The sequence below is a fragment of the Mobula hypostoma genome, chromosome 6 (genome assembly GCF_963921235.1).
Source record: "Mobula hypostoma chromosome 6, sMobHyp1.1, whole genome shotgun sequence".
NCBI lineage: Eukaryota > Metazoa > Chordata > Chondrichthyes > Myliobatiformes > Myliobatidae > Mobula > Mobula hypostoma.
The window spans coordinates 70609138-70632489 of NC_086102.1; the positions used below are offsets into that span (position 1 = coordinate 70609138).

A 23352-nucleotide genomic window follows, 5' to 3' on the forward strand; every position below is an offset into this window, starting at 1 on the left:
AGCGAAGGAACCAGAATCTTCACTTATAAATGGGAGATGATGGAAAAGTAAGGTTTTTTAAACATACTTTAATGTTTTCAGCTATTTATTTTAATAATTTTTAAATTAATGTTTTTTCTAACCAAAACAATTTTCATTGTATCAGAACAATAAAACTCTTACAAAGACTCTGTTGTATGACTGTTTCATTCTTAGATTAAACTGTTTAATTGTTATTTTCTTTGCAGTTTACCAATTAATTATCTGCTTGTATTTTAAGTAGCTCTTATACATACATACGTAGATAGGTCCTTCATTGCTGCCCTAAGTGCCCGTGGTGTAACGGGCAGCAAGTTATATGCACACAAGTTTAATACGCCTCTAGTGGCTATAGAAAGTATAATACTGGAAAGCTCTTGAAGTTTCTTTATTCTGCATTACTTGAATAAGTGGTTTTTCATTAGTTAACTTGGTATGGCAGTGTTCAAATGAGTACTTTCTAATTGTCTGTCTCTTATCCACAGATTTGAATGGAATTTTTCTTATCCCTGCGGTATAAACATGGCTGTTGTATGCTAGGTGCTAGGTACCATCTTTGTTCCTTTGTCTCTGTCACCGAGTAGACCCCCCTCCCCACTGTCTGTTTCTCTGTTCTACCAACTCTCAATAAAACAATTGCGTAGCAATAATTTCCCCCGGGATCAATAAAGTATGACTATGACTACGACAAGGCTTGTGCCTCTTTCCTGACTTCTAAAACAACCCTGGATATAAATACCAGAATCCATCAAGTGTAGTCAGCAGGATATTTTAGATATTTAGAACTTCTATCAACTTGAAGACAAAGGGGTGAATTTTTGGCATACTCCTCTTTTGTCTGAGGGAAAAAAAGAGTTCTGGCTTTGAATACTGGGTGGAATTCAGGGAACAAGAACTGCTGTGTTGCTATTTAAAAACAGCTGTGAAAATATTGGTTGCAGTCTATTTGGTCATAATTATTCGGTTACGAACTATTTTGGTACCTGGGGAAAATATTGGTTGTACAACTTATTTGATTGTAGCCAAATAGATCACAATCTATTTGCTTGCTGGACCAACCTATGTGGTTGTGATCCATTTGGTACTTTGTTACAATCCCACCAAAGAATAAGTGTAGAGTTAACAAAATAGTCACAGCAGAGAAAGCAGATCAAGTCAATTTTGACTCGTGAAGTTATCCTTGCAGTCCAACTTCACTGTTACACTGAATTTATTTTCCCTCAAGCACCTATATAATTTCCTTTTGAGAAGTCTCAGTGATCCTGCTTCTGCAGGCAGCCAAAATCCACCTACAAAAAGGATTTGCCTCACTTTCCTTCCGGCAATACCTGTGGAAAGGGAAGCAGAGGTAACATTTCAGGCCAACGAACTTTCATCAGAAGCTTGACTCGAAGCCTTAACTATCTCCTTCCCCAGATGATATCTGACTTGGTTTTCCAAAATTTTCTGTTTTATTTCACATTTCCAACAACCGTACTACTTTGCTCCCCCGCCATATTGCAGGAGCCCTGGTAGAGATATCCTTAGCCACAAGATGAGCTGCCAGAATGTTGTTCCGTTGTTCAAGAAAACCTCAAGGAATACACCAAGAAATTGTAGGCTGGTGAGCCTGACACCAATAATGGGTAAATTATTCAAAATCATTCTAAGGGGCAGGATAAGTATTTGGATAGGCAGGACGCGATTAGAAACAGTCAACATGGCTTTGTGAATGGTAGATCATATCTAACCAATCTTTAAGAATTTTTTTTGAGGAAGTTTCCAAGGAGGTTAACAAGAAGGTTGTTGAAGGAAAGGTGGTGGATGTGGTCTCCATGGATTTTAGCAAGGCCTTTAAAAAAAAATCCCGCGTGGGAGGCTAACCCATAAAGTTCAATGGGATTTGGGATGAAGAAGCCAACTGTATCCAACATTGGCCTACTGGCAGAAGCCAGAGAGTAGTAGTAGATGGTGGTCTCTCTGTTTGGAGGCCTGTGACCAGTGGAGTGCCAGAGGTATCAGTGCTGGGTCTGTTGTTGTTTATCATCTGCAGGATTCAGATGATAACATGATAAACTCAACTAGCAAATTTGTGGATGACACAAATACTGGGGGCATAGTGGACAGCAAAAAAGGCTGTTAAAGCTTGTAGTTTTCTCACTGTCCACTATACTCCCAACCTTTGTGCTATCCAGCTGGGAAAATGGACTTAAATTTTAAAAAAAGGCTGATGGAATTTAATGCAGACAATTGTGAGGAGTTGCATTTTGGGAGGATAAAACAGGGTGAATCTTAAACAGTGAATGCATAGGCACTGAGGTGTACAGCAGAACAAAGGGACCTGGGATTACAGATTCAAAATTTGAAAGTGGCATCACAAGTAAATAGGGTTATGAAGAGGTTTTAGTATACTGCTTTGACAAATCAAGGTACTGAGTACAGGAGTGGGATGTTACGCTGACAATGTACTGGATGTTGGTGAGACAGAATTTAAGAGTATTATGTGCAGCTCTGGTCACCTACCTACACAATTACTTACATGGATGTCGTCGGGACTCGGAGACCCGAGTTAAAGGAAAATGTTGAATAGGCGAGAACTTTATTCCCTGGAGAGATTTTACAGATGTATACAAAATTATGAAAGGTGTAGATCAGGAGAATGCATGCAGACTCCCCCCGCACCGCCCCGTCAGGTTGGGTGAGACTAGAACTAGACGTCATAGGACGTCACAGGTTTAGGGTAAAAGATGAGACATTTAAGGGGAATCTGAGGGGAAACTTCTTCACTCAGAGGGTAATGCGAATGAGGCATGAGCTGCCAGAAGAAGTGATAGATGTGGGTTCAATAGTAACATTTAAGAGAAACTTCGATAGATACATGGAGCAGTTCATATCTGCTCATGTCAATTATTCAACTAATTAACAAACAACATATCTAAGCTCTTCTCGGAGCTCTTCAATGTTTGTGATCTTGACTCTACAGAACCAATGATCATCGGAGAAAGTGGCAGTGGGGAGAGTAAACATGGTTGAGAGCCCGAAAGAAACACAGCACAGAAACTGATTCTCTGATATACGCACCCTGCGACCTCCACTCCTACCAACTATTAAACTCATCCTACCTTTTACTTTCAGTTTTCCACCATATTCTCGCGCTCGTCACCGCCAGACCCTTTTCGGTCGTGAGAAAACGGAACAGGTTCTGGGGACATTCAAGACCAAATTGGCAAAATAATGCCAATCATTTGTCTTTTGCAGAAGGATGAAATGAAAAACAAAAGCCACAGTCTACACGAGCTTACAGTAAAGCTTGCACTTGTCCGTCACATTGGAGAAAAATGATACAGAGAAATGTTTAACACCACAGAACTCATTCATAATTGTGCAAATTTTTATGGAAACCTCCGATGCCTACTCTGCTTCAAGGAAAACAATGTTATCTCACTTCCTGATTTCTAATAAATTTCCATCCAATCAAAATAAAAAGATACATGGATGGGAGGAGTACGCAGGGTTATGGTCTGGGTGCAGGTAGGTAGTACAAGACAGAAGCTCCAGTAAGCATGCACTAATAAGCAAAGGCCTATTTCTGTATTCTAGTACGCTATGACTCTATATTACCAACATACATATACTTAGGTACTCATCTGCTCTCCTCCTCCTTAAAACATCTAATGGAAACAGCTCCTCCTCACCCCTTCTGAACCCATCCTGCACATCTCAATCAAATCTCAACTTTCTTTCAGACAAAAAGATCAGCCCCATCACCCCCTTTCCCAAACTAACCTGATAGCTGAAACCCTTACTATTACAATGATTCTGTTTCCTCTGCGATCTCGGGAGCAGAGAGCAGGAGCGAGCAGCTTTTTAAAAAGTTGCTTTTCCCACTTTTGGGTGCTTTGGATGTTTGTCTTCAGCTGCAACAGCCAGAGCAGCAGAGGGCAAGAGCTAGCAGGCTTTTTTTAAAATAAAATGCGTGATTGGCTAAGCGTGGAGCAATCCACTCTCCTCAGGTGCAATGTACCAGTGGTCCCCAGCCACGGGGCCACAACCTCCTCAGGTGCAATATACCAGTGGTCCCCAGCCACGGGGCCACAACCTCCTCAGGTGCAATATACCAGTTGTCCCCAGCCACCGGGCCCCAATCTCCTCAGGTGCAATATACCAGTGGTCCCCAGCCACCGGGCCGCAGTCTCCTCAGGTGCAATATACCAGTGGTCCCCAGCCACTGGGTCGCAGTCTCCTCAGGTGCAATATACCAGTAGTCCCCAGCCACCGGGCCACAATCTCCTCAGGTGCAATATACCAGTGGTCCCCAGCCACGGGGCCACAACCTCCTCAGGTGCAATGTACCAGTGGTCCCCAGCCACAGGGCCCAAATCTCCTCAGGTGCAATATACCAGTGGTCCCCAGCCACCGGGCCCCAATCCGCTCAGGTGCAATATACCAGCGGTCCCCAGCCACTGGGCCTCATTCTCCTCAGGTGCAATATACCAGCGGTCCCCAGCCACCGGGCCCCAATCCGCTCAGGTGCAATATACCAGCGGTCCCCAGCCACTGGGCCCCATTCTCCTCAGGTGCAATATACCAGCGGTCCCCAGCCACCAGGCCCCAATCTCCTCAGGTGCAATATACCAGCGGTCCCCAGCCACCGGGCCCCATTCTCCTCAGGTGCAATATACCAGTGGTCCCCAGCCACTGGGTCGCAGTCTCCTCAGGTGCAATATACCAGCAGTCCCCAGCCACCGGGCCCCAATCTCCTCAGGTGCAATATACCAGTGGTCCCCAGCCACAGGGCCACAACCTCCTCAGGTGCAATATACCAGTGGTCCCCAGCCACCGGGCCACAGTCTCCTCAGGTGCAATATACCAGTGGTCCCCAGCCACCGGGCCCCATTCTCCTCAGGTGCAATATACCAGTGGTCCCCAGCCACTGGGTCGCAGTCTCCTCAGGTGCAATATACCAGTGGTCCCCAGCCACCGGGCCGCAATCTCCTCAGGTGCAATATACCAGTGGTCCCCAGCCACAGGGCCACAACCTCCTCAGGTGCAATATACCAGTGGTCCCCAGCCACCAGGCCACAGTCTCCTCAGGTGCAATATACCAGTGGTCCCCAGCCACCGGGCCCCAATCTCCTCAGGTGCAATATACCAGTGGTCCCCAGCCACCGGGCCGCAATCTCCTCAGGTGCAATATACCAGTGGTCCCCAGCCACCGGGCCACAGTCTCCTCAGGTGCAATATACCAGTGGTCCCCAGCCACCAGTCCGCAACCTACTCAGGTGCAATATACCAGCGGTCCCCAGCCACCGGGCCACAATCTGCTCAGGTACAATATACCAGTGGTCCCCACCCACCGGGTCGCAGTCTCCTCAGGTGCAATATACCAGCGGTCCCAGCCACCGGGTCGCAATCTCCTCAGGTGCGATATACCAGTGGTCCCCAGCCACCGGGTCGCAATCTCCTCAGGTGCGATATACCAGTGGTCCCCAGCCACCGGGTCGCAATCTCCTCAGGTGCAATATACCAGCGGTCCCCAGCCACTGGGCCCCAATCTCCTCAGGTGCAAAATAGCAGTGGTCCCCAGCCACCGGGCCCCAATCTCCTCAGGTGCAAAATAGCAGTGGTCCCCAGCCACTGGGCCCCAATCTCCTCAGCTGCAATATACCAGCGGTCCCCAGCCACCGGGCCCCATTCTCCTCAGGTGCAATATACCAGCGGTCCCCAGCCACCGGGCCCCATTCTCCTCAGGTGCAATATACCAGTGGTCCCCAGCCACCGGGCCGCAATCTCCTCAGGTGCAATATACCAGCGGTCCCCAGCCACCGGGCCCCAATCTCCTCAGGTGCAATATACCAGCGGTCCCCAGCCACCGGGCCCCATTCTCCTCAGGTGCAATATACCAGTGGTCCCCAGCCACCGGGCCGCAACCTCCTCAGGTGCAATATACCAGCGGTCCCCAGCCACCGGGCCGCAGTCTCCTCAGGTGCAATATACCAGTGGTCCCCAGCCACCGGGCCCCAATCTCCTCAGGTGCAATATACCAGTGGTCCCCAGCCACTGGGCCCCAATCTCCTCAGGTGCAATATACCAGTGGTCCCCAGCCACCGGGCCACAGTCTCCTCAGGTGCAATATACCAGTGGTCCCCAGCCACCGGGCCGCAATCTCCTCAGGTGCAATATACCAGTGGTCCCCAGCCACCGGGCCGCAATCTCCTCAGGTGCAATATACCAGTGGTCCCCAGCCACCGGGCCGCAATCTCCTCAGGTGCAATATACCAGTGGTCCCCAGCCACCAGTCCGCAACCTACTCAGGTGCAATATACCAGCGGTCCCCAGCCACCGGGCCCAAATCTCCTCAGGTGCAATATACCAGTGGTCCCCAGCCACCGGGCCCCAATCCGCTCAGGTGCAATATACCAGCGGTCCCCAGCCACTGGGCCCCATTCTCCTCAGGTGCAATATACCAGCGGTCCCCAGCCACCAGGCCCCAATCTCCTCAGGTGCAATATACCAGCGGTCCCCAGCCACCGGGCCCCATTCTCCTCAGGTGCAATATACCAGTGGTCCCCAGCCACTGGGTCGCAGTCTCCTCAGGTGCAATCTACCAGCAGTCCCCAGCCACCGGGCCCCAATCTCCTCAGGTGCAATATACCAGTGGTCCCCAGCCACAGGGCCACAACCTCCTCAGGTGCAATATACCAGTGGTCCCCAGCCACCGGGCCACAGTCTCCTCAGGTGCAATATACCAGTGGTCCCCAGCCACCGGGCCACAGTCTCCTCAGGTGCAATATACCAGTGGTCCCCAGCCACCGGGCCGCAATCTCCTCAGGTGCAATATACCAGTGGTCCCCAGCCACAGGGCCACAACCTCCTCAGGTGCAATATACCAGTGGTCCCCAGCCACCAGGCCACAGTCTCCTCAGGTGCAATATACCAGTGGTCCCCAGCCACCGGGCCCCAATCTCCTCAGGTGCAATATACCAGTGGCCCCAGCCACTGGGTCGCAGTCTCCTCAGGTGCAATATACCAGTGGTCCCCAGCCACCGGGCCGCAATCTCCTCAGGTGCAATATACCAGTGGTCCCCAGCCACCGGGCCACAGTCTCCTCAGGTGCAATATACCAGTGGTCCCCAGCCACCGGGCCCCAATCTCCTCAGGTGCAATATACCAGCGGTCCCCAGCCACCGGGCCACAATCTGCTCAGGTACAATATACCAGCGGTCCCCAGCCACCGGGTCGCAGTCTCCTCAGGTGCAATATACCAGCGGTCCCAGCCACCGGGTCGCAATCTCCTCAGGTGCAATATACCAGCGGTCCCCAGCCACCGGGCCCCAATCTCCTCAGGTGCAAAATAGCAGTGGTCCCCAGCCACTGGGCCCCATTCTCCTCAGGTGCAATATACCAGTGGTCCCCAGCCACCGGGCCCCATTCTCCTCAGGTGCAATATACCAGCGGTCCCCAGCCACCGGGCCCCAATCTCCTCAGGTGCAAAATAGCAGTGGTCCCCAGCCACCGGGCCCCAATCTCTTCAGGTGCAATATACCAGCGGTCCCCAACCACGGGGCCACAACCTCCTCAGGTGCAATATACCAGCGGTCCCCAGCCACCAGGCCCCATTCTCCTCAGGTGCAATATACCAGCGGTCCCCAGCTACCGGGCCCCATTCTCCTCAGGTGCAATATACCAGTGGTCCCCAGCCACCGGGCCGCAATCTCCTCAGGTGCAATATACCAGCGGTCCCCAGCCACCGGGCCCCAATCTCCTCAGGTGCAATATACCAGCGGTCCCCAGCCACCGGGCCCCATTCTCCTCAGGTGCAATATACCAGTGGTCCCCAGCCACCGGGCCGCAACCTCCTCAGGTGCAATATACCAGCGGTCCCCAGCCACCGGGCCGCAGTCTCCTCAGGTGCAATATACCAGTGGTCCCCAGCCACCGGGCCCCAATCTCCTCAGGTGCAATATACCAGTGGTCCCCAGCCACTGGGCCCCAATCTCCTCAGGTGCAATATACCAGTGGTCCCCAGCCACCAGGCCGCAGTCTCCTCAGGTGCAATATACCAGTGGTCCACAGCCACCAGGCCGCAGTCTCCTCAGGTGCAATATACCAGTGGTCCCCAGCCACCGGGCCCCAATCTCCTCAGGTGCAATATACCAGTGGTCCCCAGCCACCGGGTCGCAATCTCCTCAGGTGCAATATACCAGTGGTCCCCAGCCACCGGGTCGCAATCTCCTCAGGTGCGATATACCAGTGGTCCCCAGCCACCGGGTCGCAATCTCCTCAGGTGCAATATACCAGCGGTCCCCAGCCACCGGGCCCCAATCTCCTCAGGTGCAAAATAGCAGTGGTCCCCAGCCACCGGGCCCCATTCTCCTCAGGTGCAATATACCAGTGGTCCCCAGCCACCGGGCCCCAATCTCCTCAGGTGCAATATACCAGCGGTCCCCAGCCACCGGGCCCCATTCTCCTCAGGTGCAATATACCAGTGGTCCCCAGCCACTGGGTCGCAGTCTCCTCAGGTGCAATATACCAGCAGTCCCCAGCCACCGGGCCCCAATCTCCTCAGGTGCAATATACCAGTGGTCCCCAGCCACAGGGCCACAACCTCCTCAGGTGCAATATACCAGTGGTCCCCAGCCACCGGGCCACAGTCTCCTCAGGTGCAATATACCAGTGGTCCCCAGCCACCGGGCCCCATTCTCCTCAGGTGCAATATACCAGTGGTCCCCAGCCACCGGGCCGCAGTCTCCTCAGGTGCAATATACCAGTGGTCCCCAGCCACTGGGTCGCAGTCTCCTCAGGTGCAATCTACCAGCAGTCCCCAGCCACCGGGCCCCAATCTCCTCAGGTGCAATATACCAGTGGTCCCCAGCCACAGGGCCACAACCTCCTCAGGTGCAATATACCAGTGGTCCCCAGCCACCGGGCCACAGTCTCCTCAGGTGCAATATACCAGTGGTCCCCAGCCACCGGGCCACAGTCTCCTCAGGTGCAATATACCAGTGGTCCCCAGCCACCGGGCCGCAATCTCCTCAGGTGCAATATACCAGTGGTCCCCAGCCACAGGGCCACAACCTCCTCAGGTGCAATATACCAGTGGTCCCCAGCCACCAGGCCACAGTCTCCTCAGGTGCAATATACCAGTGGTCCCCAGCCACCGGGCCCCAATCTCCTCAGGTGCAATATACCAGTGGTCCCCAGCCACCGGGCCCCAATCTCCTCAGGTGCAATATACCAGTGGTCCCCAGCCACCAGGCCGCAGTCTCCTCAGGTGCAATATACCAGTGGTCCACAGCCACCAGGCCGCAGTCTCCTCAGGTGCAATATACCAGTGGTCCCCAGCCACCGGGCCCCAATCTCCTCAGGTGCAATATACCAGTGGTCCCCAGCCACCGGGCCCCAATCTCCTCAGGTGTAATATACCAGTGGTCCCCAGCCACCGGGCCGCAATCTCCTCAGGTGCAATATACCAGTGGTCCCCAGCCACCGGGCCGCAATCTCCTCAGGTGCAATATACCAGTGGTCCCCAGCCACCGGGCCGCAATCTCCTCAGGTGCAATATACCAGTGGTCCCCAGCCACCAGTCCGCAACCTCCTCAGGTGCAATATACCAGCGGTCCCCAGCCACCGGGCCCAAATCTCCTCAGGTGCAATATACCAGTGGTCCCCAGCCACCGGGCCCCAATCCGCTCAGGTGCAATATACCAGCGGTCCCAGCCATCGGGTCGCAATCTCCTCAGGTGCAATATACCAGTGGTCCCCAGCCACCGGGTCGCAATCTCCTCAGGTGCGATATACCAGTGGTCCCCAGCCACCGGGTCGCAATCTCCTCAGGTGCAATATACCAGCGGTCCCCAGCCACCGGACCCCAATCTCCTCAGGTGCAAAATAGCAGTGGTCCCCAGCCACCGGGCCCCATTCTCCTCAGGTGCAATATACCAGTGGTCCCCAGCCACCGGGCCCCAATCTCCTCAGGTGCAATATACCAGTGGTCCCCAGCCACCGGGCCACAGTCTCCTCAGGTGCAATATACCAGTGGTCCCCAGCCACCGGGCCGCAATCTCCTCAGGTGCAATATACCAGTGGTCCCCAGCCACCGGGCCCCAATCTCCTCAGGTGCAATATACCAGTGGTCCACAGGCACCGGGCCGCAATCTCCTCAGGTGCAATATACCAATGGTCCCCAGCCACCAGTCCGCAACCTCCTCAGGTGCAATATACCAGCGGTCCCCAGCCACCGGGCCCAAATCTCCTCAGGTGCAATATACCAGTGGTCCCCAGCCACCGGGCCGCAACCTCCTCAGGTGCAATATACCAGCAGTCCCCAGCCACCGGGCCGCAGTCTCCTCAGGTGCAATATACCAGTGGTCCCCAGCCACCAGGCCCCAATCTCCTCAGGTGCAATATACCAGTGGTCCCCAGCCACAGGGCCACAACCTCCTCAGGTGCAATATACCAGTGGTCCCCAGCCACCGGGCCACAGTCTCCTCAGGTGCAATATACCAGTGGTCCCCAGCCACCGGGCCACAGTCTCCTCAGGTGCAATATACCAGTGGTCCCCAGCCACCAGGCCGCAATCTCCTCAGGTGCAATATACCAGTGGTCCCCAGCCACAGGGCCACAACCTCCTCAGGTGCAATATACCAGCAGTCCCCAGCCACCGGGCCCCAATCTCCTCAGGTGCAATATACCAGTGGTCCCCAGCCACAGGGCCACAACCTCCCCAGGTGCAATATACCAGTGGTCCCCAACAACAGGGCCACAACCTCCCCAGGTGCAATATACCAGTGGTCCCCAGCCACCAGGCCACAGTCTCCTCAGGTGCAATATACCAGTGGTCCCCAGCCACCGGGCCCCAATCTCCTCAGGTGCAATATACCAGTGGTCCCCAGCCACTGGGTCGCAGTCTCCTCAGGTGCAATATACCAGTGGTCCCCAGCCACCGGGCCGCAATCTCCTCAGGTGCAATATACCAGTGGTCCCCAGCCACCGGGCCCCAATCTCCTCAGGTGCAATATACCAGTGGTCCCCAGCCACCGGGCCCCAATCTCCTCAGGTGCAATATACCAGTGGTCCCCAGCCACCGGGTCGCAGTCTCCTCAGGTGCAATATACCAGTGGTCCCCAGCCACCGGGCCGCAATCTCCTCAGGTGCAATATACCAGTGGTCCCCAGCCACCGGGCCGCAATCTCCTCAGGTGCAATATACCAGTGGTCCCCAGCCACCGGGCCACAGTCTCCTCAGGTGCCAGCACCAGGGTCCCCAGCCACCGGGCCCCAATCTCCTCAGGTGCAATATACCAGCGGTCCCCAGCCACCGGGCCACAATCTGCTCAGGTACAATATACCAGTGGTCCCCAGCCACCGGGTCGCAGTCTCCTCAGGTGCAATATACCAGCGGTCCCCAGCCACCGGGCCCCAATCTCCTCAGGTGCAATATACCAGTGGTCCCCAGCCACCGGGCCCCAATCTCCTCAGGTGCAATATACCAGCGGTCCCCAGCCACCGGGCCACAATCTCCTCAGGTGCAATATACCAGCGGTCCCCAGCCACCGGGCCGCAATCTCCTCAGGTGCAATATACCAGCGGTCCCCAGCCACCGGGCCGCATTCTCCTCAGGTGCAATATACCAGTGGTCCCCAGCCACCGGGCCGCAACCTCCTCAGGTGCAATATACCAGCGGTCCCCAGCCACCGGGCCCCAATCTCCTCAGGTGCAATATACCAGTGGTCCCCAGCCACCGGGCCCCAATCTCCTCAGGTGCAATATACCAGTGGTCCCCAGCCACCGGGCCCCAATCTCCTCAGGTGCAATATACCAGTGGTCCCCAGCCACCGGGCCGCAACCTCCTCAGGTGCAATATACCAGCGGTCCCCAGCCACCGGGCCCCATTCTCCTCAGGTGCAATATACCAGCGGTCCCCAGCCACCGGGCCCCATTCTCCTCAGGTGCAATATACCAGTGGTCCCCAGCCACCGGGCCGCAATCTCCTCAGGTGCAATATACCAGCGGTCCCCAGCCACCGGGCCCCAATCTCCTCAGGTGCAATATACCAGCGGTCCCCAGCCACCGGGCCCCATTCTCCTCAGGTGCAATATACCAGTGGTCCCCAGCCACCGGGCCGCAACCTCCTCAGGTGCAATATACCAGCGGTCCCCAGCCACCGGGCCGCAGTCTCCTCAGGTGCAATATACCAGTGGTCCCCAGCCACCGGGCCCCAATCTCCTCAGGTGCAATATACCAGTGGTCCCCAGCCACAGGGCCACAACCTCCTCAGGTGCAATATACCAGTGGTCCCCAGCCACCGGGCCACAGTCTCCTCAGGTGCAATATACCAGTGGTCCCCAGCCACCGGGCCACAGTCTCCTCAGGTGCAATATACCAGTGGTCCCCAGCCACCGGGCCGCAATCTCCTCAGGTGCAATATACCAGTGGTCCCCAGCCACAGGGCCACAACCTCCTCAGGTGCAATATACCAGTGGTCCCCAGCCACCAGGCCACAGTCTCCTCAGGTGCAATATACCAGTGGTCCCCAGCCACCGGGCCCCAATCTCCTCAGGTGCAATATACCAGTGGTCCCCAGCCACCGGGCCCCAATCTCCTCAGGTGCAATATACCAGTGGTCCCCAGCCACCGGGCCGCAATCTCCTCAGGTGCAATATACCAGTGGTCCCCAGCCACCGGGCCGCAATCTCCTCAGGTGCAATATACCAGTGGTCCCCAGCCACCGGGCCGCAATCTCCTCAGGTGCAATATACCAGTGGTCCCCAGCCACCAGTCCGCAACCTCCTCAGGTGCAATATACCAGCGGTCCCCAGCCACCGGGCCCAAATCTCCTCAGGTGCAATATACCAGTGGTCCCCAGCCACCGGGCCCCAATCCGCTCAGGTGCAATATACCAGCGGTCCCAGCCATCGGGTCGCAATCTCCTCAGGTGCAATATACCAGTGGTCCCCAGCCACCGGGTCGCAATCTCCTCAGGTGCGATATACCAGTGGTCCCCAGCCACCGGGTCGCAATCTCCTCAGGTGCAATATACCAGCGGTCCCCAGCCACCGGGCCCCAATCTCCTCAGGTGCAAAATAGCAGTGGTCCCCAGCCACCGGGCCCCATTCTCCTCAGGTGCAATATACCAGTGGTCCCCAGCCACCGGGCCCCAATCTCCTCAGGTGCAATATACCAGCGGTCCCCAGCCACCGGGCCCCATTCTCCTCAGGTGCAATATACCAGTGGTCCCCAGCCACTGGGCCGCAGTCTCCTCAGGTGCAATATACCAGCAGTCCCCAGCCACCGGGCCCCAATCTCCTCAGGTGCAATATACCAGTGGTCCCCAGCCACAGGGCCACAACCTCCTCAGGTGCAATATACCAGTGGTCCCCAGCCACCGGGCCACATCTCCTCAGGTGCAATATACCAGTGGTCCCCAGCCACCGGGCCACAGTCTCCTCAGGTGCAATATACCAGTGGTCCCCAGCCACCGGGCCCCAATCTCCTCAGGTGCAATATACCAGTGGTCCCCAGCCACCGGGTCGCAGTCTCCTCAGGTGCAATATACCAGTGGTCCCCAGCCACCAGGCCGCAGTCTCCTCAGGTGCAATATACCAGTGGTCCCCAGCCACCGGGCCCCATCTCCTCAATCTCCTCAGGTGCAATATACCAGTGGCCCCAGGGGCCCCCTCAGGTGCATATACCAGTGGTCCCCAGCCACGGGCCCATCCTCAGGTGCAATATACCAGTGGTCCCCAGCCACCGGGCCACAGTCTCCTCAGGTGCAATATACCAGTGGTCCCCAGCCACCGGGCCACAGTCTCCTCAGGTGCAATATACCAGTGGTCCCCAGCCACCGGGCCGCAATCTCCTCAGGTGCAATATACCAGTGGTCCCCAGCCACAGGGCCACAACCTCCTCAGGTGCAATATACCAGTGGTCCCCAGCCACCAGGCCACAGTCTCCTCAGGTGCAATATACCAGTGGTCCCCAGCCACCGGGCCCCAATCTCCTCAGGTGCAATATACCAGTGGTCCCCAGCCACCGGGCCCCAATCTCCTCAGGTGCAATATACCAGTGGTCCCCAGCCACCGGGCCGCAATCTCCTCAGGTGCAATATACCAGTGGTCCCCAGCCACCGGGCCGCAATCTCCTCAGGTGCAATATACCAGTGGTCCCCAGCCACCAGGCCGCAACCTCCTCAGGTGCAATATACCAGCGGTCCCCAGCCACCGGGCCCAAATCTCCTCAGGTGCAATATACCAGTGGTCCCCAGCCACCGGGCCCCAATCCGCTCAGGTGCAATATACCAGCGGTCCCCAGCCACTGGGCCCCATTCTCCTCAGGTGCAATATACCAGCGGTCCCCAGCCACCGGGCCCCAATCTCCTCAGGTGCAATATACCAGCGGTCCCCAGCCACCGGGCCCCATTCTCCTCAGGTGCAATATACCAGTGGTCCCCAGCCACTGGGTCGCAGTCTCCTCAGGTGCAATATACCAGCAGTCCCTAGCCACCGGGCCGCAATCTCCTCAGGTGCAATATACCAGTGGTCCCCAGCCACAGGGCCACAACCTCCTCAGGTGCAATATACCAGTGGTCCCCAGCCACCGGGCCACAGTCTCCTCAGGTGCAATATACCAGTGGTCCCCAGCCACCGGGCCACAGTCTCCTCAGGTGCAATATACCAGTGGTCCCCAGCCACCGGGCCGCAATCTCCTCAGGTGCAATATACCAGTGGTCCCCAGCCACAGGGCCACAACCTCCTCAGGTGCAATATACCAGTGGTCCCCAGCCACCAGGCCACAGTCTCCTCAGGTGCAATATACCAGTGGTCCCCAGCCACCGGGCCCCAATCTCCTCAGGTGCAATATACCAGTGGTCCCCAGCCACTGGGTCGCAGTCTCCTCAGGTGCAATATACCAGTGGTCCCCAGCCACCGGGCCGCAATCTCCTCAGGTGCAATATACCAGCGGTCCCCAGCCACCGGGCCCCATTCTCCTCAGGTGCAATATACCAGTGGTCCCCAGCCACCGGGTCGCAGTCTCCTCAGGTGCAATATACCAGCAGTCCCCAGCCACCGGGCCCCAATCTCCTCAGGTGCAATATACCAGTGGTCCCCAGCCACAGGGCCACAACCTCCTCAGGTGCAATATACCAGTGGTCCCCAGCCACCGGGCCACAGTCTCCTCAGGTGCAATATACCAGTGGTCCCCAGCCACCGGGCCACAGTCTCCTCAGGTGCAATATACCAGTGGTCCCCAGCCACCGGGCCGCAATCTCCTCAGGTGCAATATACCAGTGGTCCCCAGCCACAGGGCCACAACCTCCTCAGGTGCAATATACCAGTGGTCCCCAGCCACCAGGCCACAGTCTCCTCAGGTGCAATATACCAGTGGTCCCCAGCCACCGGGCCCCAATCTCCTCAGGTGCAATATACCAGTGGTCCCCAGCCACCGGGCCGCAGTCTCCTCAGGTGCAATATACCAGTGGTCCCCAGCCACCGGGCCGCAATCTCCTCAGGTGCAATATACCAGTGGTCCCCAGCCACCGGGCCCCAATCTCCTCAGGTGCAATATACCAGTGGTCCCCAGCCACCGGGCCGCAACCTCCTCAGGTGCAATATACCAGCGGTCCCCAGCCACCGGGCCGCAGTCTCCTCAGGTGCAATATACCAGTGGTCCCCAGCCACCGGGCCCCAATCTCCTCAGGTGCAATATACCAGTGGTCCCCAGCCACAGGGCCACAACCTCCTCAGGTGCAATATACCAGTGGTCCCCAGCCACCGGGCCCAGTCTCCTCAGGTGCAATATACCAGTGGTCCCCAGCCACCGGGCCCACAGTCTCCTCAGGTGCAATATACCAGTGGTCCCCAGCCACCAGGCCGCAACCTCCTCAGGTGCAATATACCCCAGCGGTCCCCAGCCACCGGGCCCCAAACTCCTCAGGTGCAATATACCAGTGGTCCCCAGCCACCGGGCCCCAATCTCCTCAGGTGCAATATACCAGTGGTCCCCAGCCACCGGGCCCCAACTCTCCTCCAGGTGCAATATACCAGTGGTCCCCAGCCACTGGTGCAGTCTCCTCAGGTGCAATATACCAGGTCCCAGCCACCGGGCCAATCTCCTCAGGTGCAATATACCAGTGGTCCCCAGCCACAGGGCCACAACCTCCTCAGGTGCAATATACCAGTGGTCCCCAGCCACCGGGCCACAGTCTCCTCAGGTGCAATATACCAGTGGTCCCCAGCCACCGGGCCACAATCTCCTCAGGTGCAATATACCAGTGGTCCCCAGCCACTGGGTCGCAGTCTCCTCAGGTGCAATATACCAGTGGTCCCCAGCCACCGGGCCACAGTCTCCTCAGGTGCAATATACCAGTGGTCCCCAGCCACCGGGCCACAGTCTCCTCAGGTGCAATATACCAGTGGTCCCCAGCCACCGGGCCCCAATCTCCTCAGGTGCAATATACCAGTGGTCCCCAGCCACCGGGCCGCAATCTCCTCAGGTGCAATATACCAGTGGTCCCCAGCCACCGGGCCGCAATCTCCTCAGGTGCAATATACCAGCGGTCCCCAGCCACCGGGCCGCAATCTCCTCAGGTGCAATATACCAGTGGTCCCCAGCCACCGGGCCGCAATCTCCTCAGGTGCAATATACCAGCGGTCCCCAGCCACCGGGCCCCAATCTCCTCAGGTGCAATATACCAGTGGTCCCCAGCCACCGGGCCCCATTCTCCTCAGGTGCAATATACCAGTGGTCCCCAGCCACCGGGCCCCAATCTCCTCAGGTGCAATATACCAGTGGTCCCCAGCCACCGGGCCACAATCTCCTCAGGTGCAATATACCAGTGGTCCCCAGCCACCGGGCCACAGTCTCCTCAGGTGCAATATACCAGTGGTCCCCAGCCACCGGGCCACAGTCTCCTCAGGTGCAATATACCAGTGGTCCCCAGCCACCGGGCCGCAATCTCCTCAGGTGCAATATACCAGTGGTCCCCAGCCACAGGGCCACAACCTCCTCAGGTGCAATATACCAGTGGTCCCCAGCCACCGGGCCACAGTCTCCTCAGGTGCAATATACCAGTGGTCCCCAGCCACCGGGCCCCAATCTCCTCAGGTGCAATATACCAGTGGTCCCCAGCCACTGGGTCGCAGTCTCCTCAGGTGCAATATACCAGTGGTCCCCAGCCACCGGGCCGCAATCTCCTCAGGTGCAATATACCAGTGGTCCCCAGCCACCGGGCCACAGTCTCCTCAAGTGCAATATAACAGTGGTCCCCAGCCACGGGGCCCCAATCTCCTCAGGTGCAATATACCAGCGGTCCCCAGCCACCGGGCCACAATCTGCTCAGGTACAATATACCAGTGGTCCCCAGCCACCGGGTCGCAGTCTCCTCAGGTGCAATATACCAGCGGTCCCAGCCATCGGGTCGCAATCTCCTCAGGTGCAATATACCAGTGGTCCCCAGCCACCGGGTCGCAATCTCCTCAGGTGCGATATACCAGTGGTCCCCAGCCACCGGGCCCCAATCTCCTCAGGTGCAAAATAGCAGTGGTCCCCAGCCACCGGGCCCCATTCTCCTCAGGTGCAATATACCAGTGGTCCCCAGCCACCGGGCCCCATTCTCCTCAGGTGCAATATACCAGCGGTCCCCAGCCACCGGGCCCCAATCTCCTCAGGTGCAATATACCAGTGGTCCCCAGCCACCGGGCCCCAATCTCCTCAGGTGCAATATACCAGTGGTCCCCAGCCACCGGGCCACAACCTCCTCAGGTGCAATATACCAGTGGTCCCCAGCCACCGGGCCCCATTCTCCTCAGGTGCAATATACCAGTGGTCCCCAGCCACCGGGCCCCATTCTCCTCAGGTGCAATATACCAGTGGTCCCCAGCCACCGGGTCGCAATCTCCTCAGGTGCAATATACCAGTGGTCCCCAGCCACCGGGCCCCAATCTCCTCAGGTGCAATATACCAGTGGTCCCCAGCCACCGGGCCCCATTCTCCTCAGGTGCAATATACCAGTGGTCCCCAGCCACCGGGCCGCAATCTCCTCAGGTGCAATATACCAGCGGTCCCCAGCCACCGGGCCGCAGTCTCCTCAGGTGCAATATACCAGTGGTCCCCAGCCACTGGGCCGCAACCTCCTCAGGTGCAATATACCAGCGGTCCCCAGCCACCGGGCCCCAATCTCCTCAGGTGCAATATACCAGTGGTCCCCAGCCACCGGGCCCCAATCTCCTCAGGTGCAATATACCAGTGGTCCCCAGCCACCGGGCCGCAGTCTCCTCAGGTGCAATATACCAGTGGTCCCCAGCCACCGGGCCGCAATCTCCTCAGGTGCAATATACCAGTGGTCCCCAGCCACCGGGCCGCAATCTCCTCAGGTGCAATATACCAGTGGTCCCCAGCCACCAGTCCGCAACCTCCTCAGGTGCAATATACCAGCGGTCCCCAGCCACCAGGCCGCAGTCTCCTCAGGTGCAATATACCAGTGGTCCCCAGCCACCGGGCCCCATTCTCCTCAGGTGCAATATACCAGCGGTCCCCAGCCACCGGGCCGCAATCTCCTCAGGTGCAATATACCAGTGGTCCCCAGCCACCGGGCCGCAATCTCCTCAGGTGCAATATACCAGTGGTCCCCAGCCACCGGGCCCCATTCTCCTCAGGTGCAATATACCAGTGGTCCCCAGCCACCGGGCCGCAACCTCCTCAGGTGCAATATACCAGCGGTCCCCAGCCACCGGGCCGCAGTCTCCTCAGGTGCAATATACCAGTGGTCCCCAGCCACCGGGCCCCAATCTCCTCAGGTGCAATATACCAGTGGTCCCCAGCCACAGGGCCACAACCTCCTCAGGTGCAATATACCAGTGGTCCCCAGCCACCGGGCCACAGTCTCCTCAGGTGCAATATACCAGTGGTCCCCAGCCACCGGGCCACAGTCTCCTCAGGTGCAATATACCAGTGGTCCCCAGCCACCGGGTCGCAGTCTCCTCAGGTGCAATATACCAGTGGTCCCCAGCCACCGGGCCCCAATCTCCTCAGGTGCAATATACCAGTGGTCCCCAGCCACAGGGCCACAACCTCCTCAGGTGCAATATACCAGTGGTCCCCAGCCACCGGGCCACAGTCTCCTCAGGTGCAATATACCAGTGGTCCCCAGCCACCGGGCCACAGTCTCCTCAGGTGCAATATACCAGTGGTCCCCAGCCACCGGGCCGCAATCTCCTCAGGTGCAATATACCAGTGGTCCCCAGCCACAGGGCCACAACCTCCTCAGGTGCAATATACCAGTGGTCCCCAGCCACCAGGCCACAGTCTCCTCAGGTGCAATATACCAGTGGTCCCCAGCCACCGGGCCCCAATCTCCTCAGGTGCAATATACCAGTGGTCCCCAGCCACTGGGTCGCAGTCTCCTCAGGTGCAATATACCAGTGGTCCCCAGCCACCGGGCCGCAATCTCCTCAGGTGCAATATACCTGTGGTCCCCAGCCACCGGGCCACAGTCTCCTCAGGTGCAATATACCAGTGGTCCCCAGCCACCGGGCCCCAATCTCCTCAGGTGCAATATACCAGCGGTCCCCAGCCACCGGGCCACAATCTGCTCAGGTACAATATACCAGTGGTCCCCAGCCACCGGGTCGCAGTCTCCTCAGGTGCAATATACCAGCGGTCCCAGCCATCGGGTCGCAATCTCCTCAGGTGCAATATACCAGTGGTCCCCAGCCACCGGGTCGCAATCTCCTCAGGTGCGATATACCAGTGGTCCCCAGCCACCGGGCCCCAATCTGCTCAGGTGCAAAATAGCAGTGGTCCCCAGCCACCGGGCCCCATTCTCCTCAGGTGCAATATACCAGTGGTCCCCAGCCACCGGGCCCCATTCTCCTCAGGTGCAATATACCAGCGGTCCCCAGCCACCGGGCCCCAATCTCCTCAGGTGCAAAATAGCAGTGGTCCCCAGCCACCGGGCCCCAATCTCCTCAGGTGCAATATACCAGCGGTCCCCAACCACGGGGCCACAACCTCCTCAGGTGCAATATACCAGCGGTCCCCAGCCACCGGGCCCCATTCTCCTCAGGTGCAATATACCAGCGGTCCCCAGCCACCGGGCCCCATTCTCCTCAGGTGCAATATACCAGTGGTCCCCAGCCACCGGGTCGCAATCTCCTCAGGTGCAATATACCAGCGGTCCCCAGCCACCGGGCCCCAATCTCCTCAGGTGCAATATACCAGCGGTCCCCAGCCACCGGGCCCCATTCTCCTCAGGTGCAATATACCAGTGGTCCCCAGCCACTGGGCCGCAACCTCCTCAGGTGCAATATACCAGCGGTCCCCAGCCACCGGGCCGCAGTCTCCTCAGGTGCAATATACCAGTGGTCCCCAGCCACTGGGCCGCAACCTCCTCAGGTGCAATATACCAGCGGTCCCCAGCCACTGGGCCCCAATCTCCTCAGGTGCAATATACCAGTGGTCCCCAGCCACCGGGCCCCAATCTCCTCAGGTGCAATATACCAGTGGTCCCCAGCCACCGGGCCGCAGTCTCCTCAGGTGCAATATACCAGTGGTCCCCAGCCACCAGGCCGCAATCTCCTCAGGTGCAATATACCAGTGGTCCCCAGCCACCGGGCCGCAATCTCCTCAGGTGCAATATACCAGTGGTCCCCAGCCACCAGTCCGCAACCTCCTCAGGTGCAATATACCAGCGGTCCCCAGCCACCAGGCCGCAGTCTCCTCTGGTGCAATATGCCAGTGGTCCCCAGCCACCGGGCCCCATTCTCCTCAGGTGCAATACACCAGCGGTCCCCAGCCACCGGGCCGCAATCTCCTCAGGTGCAATATACCAGTGGTCCCCAGCCACCAGTCCGCAACCTCCTCAGGTGCAATATACCAGCGGTCCCCAGCCACCAGGCCGCAGTCTCCTCTGGTGCAATATGCCAGTGGTCCCCAGCCACCGGGCCCCATTCTCCTCAGGTGCAATATACCAGTGGTCCCCAGCCACCGGGCCGCAATCTCCTCAGGTGCAATATACCAGCGGTCCCCAGCCACCGGGCCCCAATCTCCTCAGGTGCAATATACCAGTGGTCCCCAGCCACCAGTCCGCAACCTCCTCAGGTGCAATATACCAGCGGTCCCCAGCCACCAGGCCGCAGTCTCCTCTGGTGCAATATGCCAGTGGTCCCCAGCCACCGGGCCCCATTCTCCTCAGGTGCAATACACCAGCGGTCCCCAGCCACCGGGCCGCAATCTCCTCAGGTGCAATATACCAGTGGTCCCCAGCCACCGGGCCGCAAAGCATATGCTACTGCGCCACGAAGAAACGATATGAGTCAGCTGCACCTTTCCTCATTCTCTGTCAAGCACTGTTGAATTTGAAATAACCTACCAAATCATATCAACTAAGACATAAAACCTAAAATAACACTAACATACAGTAAAAGCAGGAATGATATGATAAATACACAGCCTATATAAAGTAGAAATAATGTATGCACAGCTTAGTTTCACAGAATCAGGAAGATTAAGGGAAAACCAATTTGTAGAAAAAAAATCGGCAGGTATACGCATGCGCACACAGGTGCCTGCGCAAGGCTTCATGGTCATGGTAGTCTTTCTCAGGGTAAACACAAGTGTCCCATATTTGACTGCTACTTTTGTCCCTTATTTGGGAGTGAGAAAGTTGGCAACCCTACTTGAACACCCCCCACCCCTGTCGGCTGGTCCGCAAGAATATTGTCAATATTAAACCAGTCCGCGGTGCAAAAAAGGTTGGGGACCCCTGCAATATACTATTACCTTACCAACTCACCCAATTTGTTGATGTAGAAAATTGGAGCATCATCTGAATAAATACCCCCTCTCTCTGTCAGGCCCAACAGGATCCTGCAGAGAGTGGTGCGGACAGCCCAGTGCTTCTGTAGACGTGAACTTCCTACTATTCAGGACATTTACAAAGACAGGTGTGTAAAAAGGGCCCGAAGGATCACTGGGCACCTGAGTCACCCCAACCACAAACTGTTCCAGCTGCTACCATCTGGGAAATGGTACCGTAGCATAAAAGCCAGGATCAACAGGCTCTGCGACAGCTTCTTCCACCAGGCCATCAGACTGATTAACTCATGCTGACACAACTGTTATTTAATATGCGGCAACAAAGGGCAACAAATACACTTCGCTTCCTGTAATGCATTTGGACCCTTTTGATATCTGCCATTGCACAGCGGCTCCACTTCATTAGGAGTCTGAGGAGTTTTGGTGCATCACCAAAGACTTCTGCAAATTTATAGATGTCCAGTGGATAGCAGACTGACTGGTTTGAAAGCTCCAATGCACAGGATTGCAAGAGGCTGCAGAGGGTTGTAGACTCAGCCAATACCAGCTCTGGCAAAACCCTCTCCACTCTTGAGGACATCTGCAAGAGGCAGTGCCTCAAGGAGGAGGCATCTATCACTAAAGATCCTATTGGGGCAAGTCCTCTTCTCAGGAAGAAGGTACATGAGGCTGAAGACTCAGATTTTACATTCAGAAACTGCTCCTTCCTCTTGGCCATCAGATTCTGACTGGTCTATGAACATCATATCCCTCTTTTTTTGCTCTATTTATGCGCCGTGTCAGAATAGGACAAATCAGGAGTGAGAATGGAAACGTGTATGGAGCCAGAGGAGGTAGCAGAGGTACTTAATTAATACTTTAATCGAGTATCTGCCACTGAAAAGGACCTTGGCAATTATGCAGATGACTTACAGCAGACTGAAAAGCTTGAGTGTACAGAACTTTTGAAAGAGATTCTGCTGGAGCTTTTGAAAGGTACAAGTTAGATAAATCACTGGGACCGGATGAAATATACCCCAGGATACTGTGAGAAGCAAGGGAGGAGATTGATGAGCCTCTGGCGATGATCTTTACATCAATAGGAACGGGAGAAGTACCAGAGGATTGTAAGGTTGCAAATGTCGTCCCCTTGTTCAAAAAAAGGAAGTAGAGGTAGCCCAGGAAATTAGAGACCAGTGAGTCTTACTTCAGTGGTGGGCAAGTTGTTGGAGAAGATCCTGAGAGGCAGGATTTATGAGCATTTGGAGAGACATAATCTGATTAGGGATAGTCAGCATGGCTTTGTCAAAGGCAGGTCATGCCTTGCAAGCCTGATTGAATTCTTCGAGGATATACCAAAACAGATGAAGGTCGAACAGTGGACGTAGTCTAGGATCCCCACGTGAGGCTCATTCAGAAAGTAAGGAGGCACAGGATCCAAGGAGACCTTGCTTTGTGGATCCAGAATTGGCCTGACCACAGAAAGCAAAGGTTGGTCGTGGATGGTTCATATTCTGCATGGAGGACGGTGACTAGTGGTGTTCTGCAGGGATCTGTTCTG

At 56.5% G+C, this 23352-nt stretch overlaps 1 protein-coding gene across 4 annotated transcripts in view; it reads right to left on the minus strand.

Annotated features, from left to right (window-relative positions):
• usp16 (ubiquitin specific peptidase 16) overlaps positions 1-23352 on the minus strand; it is an 85939-nt gene that overhangs the window by 60490 nt on the left and 2097 nt on the right. The gene's annotated exons all lie outside the window — the stretch shown is intronic.